At 43.6% G+C, this 4,659-nt stretch overlaps 1 pseudogene; it reads left to right on the forward strand.

Moving 5' to 3' along the window:
- Positions 1-1,264: 1,264 nt before the first annotated feature.
- LOC146233758 (protocadherin-8 pseudogene) lies at positions 1,265-4,395 on the forward strand (annotated as a pseudogene).
- Positions 4,396-4,659: the final 264 nt, after the last annotated feature.

Genomic DNA, 4,659 nt, shown 5'->3' on the forward strand with positions numbered 1-4,659 from the left:
TTTTAAAGGCAGAAATATCCCAATAGAGAATAATCGTTGGAGTAGAGCTTCCACACTTTGTACTCTAACACTATAATCTTTGTAAAAGAATGAGAAGCTAAGTGCTTTCCACAAATGCAGACTTTCATGGCATTTCTTAAGGCATGTTATGGACCAGAGTGATTAGAGAACTTAAAATGCAAAGGCATCCCCTGAAACTGAATGCATTTACAATCCCATTAAAAATGGAATTGTGTCTGTGGGCCAACTGTAAATTTGAAATCCCTATCTTCCCTCAAACAGTTCTTCTCATGCATTTTCTTTTGCTACCTCCCTCACTGTCTTGTTGAATCCATTCAAGCCCATGAACGATTTGCTCAAACTTTCAAAGAACCACTTCCATACATATAAATCACAACATTAAGCATGAAAATGTTATCACAGTTTGATGGAGCCAATGTTGTTATCTCACAATGCAAGACATTTGGGGTGGTTGACTGGAGGAAAAACTTCACACTGTTGATGACAGATGATTTTGCTATTTTATTGCTTGAATTTTAATGACAACTGAACTTGAATGAGCTGCTGATTCATGGAGCGACATATTGTATTCTGGCAAAAGTGGAACCCTTCAAGATGGCCTCTGTTAAATTTCTTGTCTTCGCTCAGTGTCATGGTCCACATTTGGATCTTTTGAGGATGCTGGATTAGTATTGTTGATGTTACTGCTCAAATTCAATTCAGTGGTATTGTGCACCCATATGCTATCTACTAATAGATAAGTGTAGGAAGTGATTGGAGCAGTTTATGCTCACTATTGATTAGAAGAAGAAAATACCTCGAAAATTAATACCCTTTCATCAAGCTGCAATGAAATGATAAACCAAATGCAGGACACTTGACTCAAATCTTTTTTTATTTTTGTTCCTTAGCTCTGTTAACTCAAAACAGGCTTAGAGGTCTTTCAGAAGGCCTATTTTTAATTCTAAAGCAGGGGGATTGGTCACACTTCGTCTCATTAGCATGAGGAGCCGTATAAACCCCGCCACTGCAGGATTTGGTGCTGCTGTAGACAGCGCGAGGCAACAAGCGCGTCTGCCAGGCTGCGCACAAGAACAACTAACTTTCAGTACAGTCCATAGCATCTCGCACTGAAGACGGATGGGGAACAAATTCAGCAGGTGAAGTGATATAATCTGTTGAGCGAAAGAGAAAAGATTTAGATAAACAGTACATCGCGGCGTTGAAGATGATACAAGTCATTTTAACCTTTTGGCATCGGAGGATGGTTGTTTTCACTATTTTACAAATATTGTTCGTCTCCCTGGTTGGGTCGGAGGGAAATACTCTGACATACGAAACCAATGAAGAGGATGGGCCGGGCACAGTCATCGGGAACCTGGCCAAGGACATGTCCTTGAGTCTGGCTTTTGGCTCAAAGACCAATTTCAGGATGATGAAACAATTCAACAATTCCTTTATCCGGGTAAGAGAAAACGATGGGGAGCTTACTGTCGGGGAGCGAATAGACCGAGAAATTATCTGCAGGCATACTTTACAGTGTCTTATCACTTTTGATGTGGTCAGTTTTTCAAAAGACCGTTACAAATTGATCCATGTTGAAGTGGAAGTGAAGGATATTAATGATAACTCTCCAGAGTTTCCAAACAAGGAATCTACAGTGGAGATCTCCGAAAACGCAGCGGTAGGGTCCCGTATTCCTTTAGACCCTGCCGAGGACGCGGATGTTGGATCAAACTATATACAAAGCTATCAAATATCTGTCAACAGTCATTTTTCCATTGATGTGCTTCTAAGAGCGGATGGGGTTAAATATGCGGAGTTGGTGCTAATGAAAGAGCTAGACAGAGAGACTCAGTCATTTTACATGGTCGAGCTTGTTGCCACGGATGGAGGGAACCCAATTAGGTCTGGATCCACAAAGATAACTATCAAAGTGACTGACTTTAATGACAACAGTCCCGTTTTCGACCAGAATAATTTCTCGGTCAGTTTGTCCGAGGATGCCCCGATTGGGTTTGTGTTATTGGACTTACACGCCGTTGATCCTGATGATGGTCTAAATGGAGAAGTCAATTATGGATTTGGAAAACAGGTTTCGTATGAGATTCGAGAACTTTTTGAAGTGGATAATAAATCTGGTCGCTTGATACTTAAGAGCCCAGTCGATTATGAAAGCAAGAAAACATACGAGTTAGATGTGCAAGCGACTGATCTTGGACCTAACCCGACCCCTTCCGTCTGTAAAATCATTATTCATGTTAAAGATGTTAATGACAATGCCCCAGAAATCAGTATTACCCCAATGACCTCCATCACAACAGGCATCGCATTCATCAGTGAGGCAGCAGACAAGGACAGTCTAGTGGCGCTGATCAGCACCTTGGACAGGGACTCGGGCGTCAACAGTCAGGTTCACTGTACCTTGTATGGCCACGACCATTTCAAACTCCAGCAGGCTTATGAGGACAGCTACATGATTGTAACAGCTGCAGCTCTGGACAGAGAGAAAATAAGCGAGTACAATTTAACAGTGATGGCTGAGGATTTTGGGTCACCCCCGCTGAGAAAAATAACACAATACACTATTAGGTTGAGCGATGAGAATGACAATGCCCCTCGTTTTAATAAACCCGTCTACGAAGTTTCTGTTCCAGAGAACAATGCACCAGGTGCATATATAACCACAGTAGAGGCCAGGGACGCAGACCTGGGCAACAATGGCAAAATTACCTACAGGCTTTTAGACAGTGTTATAATGGGATCTCCTATGAACACATTTGTGTCACTCAACGCAATGTCTGGGTCAATATATGCACTGCGAAGTTTCAACTATGAAGTCATGAAACAACTGGATTTGCACATCCAAGCAAGTGATGGGGGGTCACCTCAGCTTCAGGGCAGCGCAGTCATCAAGCTAAAAATAGTGGATCAGAATGACAACCCACCGTTTATCACGGAACCGGTCCTTAACAAAGGCTCTGCTGAGGTTTTCCTGCCCAAAGATTCACCTGCAGGTTATGTTGTAACCCAGATAAAGGCCACAGACGCTGATGAAGGCACAAACGCACAGCTCTCCTTCAAAATCGTTGAGGGCGGACACCTGGGGTTCTCCATCAACAAAGCCACGGGGAAGATGTACGTGAGCCGTGAGCTGGCCTACGACATCACGGCCAGTCTGAAAGTCGTGGCCGCCGTCAGTGACAGTGGAACGCCTGCCTTGTCCTCCACGGCAACCATCCATTTCACTCTCATCGAAGGGACTCCCTCCAGCGTGCTCTCCGAGGTTCCCAATGAGACAGAGGAGCTGTTTGAGTGGGACTTGTCCATAGCCATTATCATCGTCCTGGCAGGGAGCTGCTCTCTGCTTCTCCTCGCCATCATCCTCATCACAACCACTTGTAGTCGACGCAAAAGAGACAAGAGAGAGGGAGGCTACGAGGACAAAGAGGAAGTGCCAAACGTGGAGAAGGGGGACAACAGCCCTATTGATTCATTGATCACCAGCCACAATAGCAATGTGTTTGACGTTCAATCACCGTTGGCCAACGCCAACACACTGAAGAAAGGCTCTGAGGAGGGGAGACAAACAGCGAGCATCTTTGAGCCTAACAATAGGCGAATGGATGGTAAATTGGAGGTAAGTAATTGTGTTAGACTGAGTATATAGATTAGCTGCCATTTGTTTCCTTGTATCTTCACACATCCTAGTTTCTCATTCCCTCTCTCTTTCTCTATCTCTCTCTCTTTCCCTCTGTCTGTGTGTTCACAGGGTTATTCCACACTTCCAGGATATGGGAAAGAGACAATCAGACCCATAACAATATGGAAGGGCAATTCATTTACAACAATCTGTGCAAGAGACCCTCAGTTCAGTGGCAAGGACAGTGGGAAAGGAGACAGTGACTTCAATGATAGTGATTCTGACATAAGTGGTGATGGCCACAAAAAAGACTCTCCACCAATCAACAGTGAGTACTACCCAGATACACACAGTTCTGTGGCTGCATGAAATCCACTGTGCCAAAATACATTCAGCTCATTCAGTGCCTCGAAGCCTAATGGTTTTGTGTTTCCACAGGTCTTTGGGCTTGCACAAATGAGTGTAAGATCCTGGGTCACTCTGACCGTTGCTGGAGTCCCTCTGCCACCAGACCCAACACAAGCCTCCCCCACGGACTCCACCTCTCCACCTTCTCTAAGACAGCCTCACTGCCCAGGGACAGTCGCAGAGAAAACTACTATCCAGCACACCTACCCAAAACAAATGGCCTACAAAGCGTTTATGAAAAAGTACAAAATCAAGAGTTTGATTATATTCTTGTTGGCCCACCGACACCAGCCAGAATACCAGAGACTGATGAGCTTTCCATTTCAGAGTATTCACACTCTTAAACCTTTTTGAGAATAAACAGTAACATGTGTTAAACGCACTACGCGTCTTATATACTGTACAGATGTATTTGTTTCAATGTTAGTGTTTTGTATCTAGGCTACTGTATGACTGTTTATTGTATTATGTGTAATATGCAAGATTTTGTACATTCAGAATATATTTTTCATAACGATTCATGTAATCAACAGTTTTATGATACATTTTGATGCGCATGCGTTACTATTTAAGAGGCATGACCAGAGGACCTTTCTCAAGTGAAAAAC

The sequence above is a fragment of the Hypomesus nipponensis genome, chromosome 23 (assembly GCF_054491055.1).
Source record: "Hypomesus nipponensis isolate SF chromosome 23, ASM5449105v1, whole genome shotgun sequence".
NCBI lineage: Eukaryota > Metazoa > Chordata > Actinopteri > Osmeriformes > Osmeridae > Hypomesus > Hypomesus nipponensis.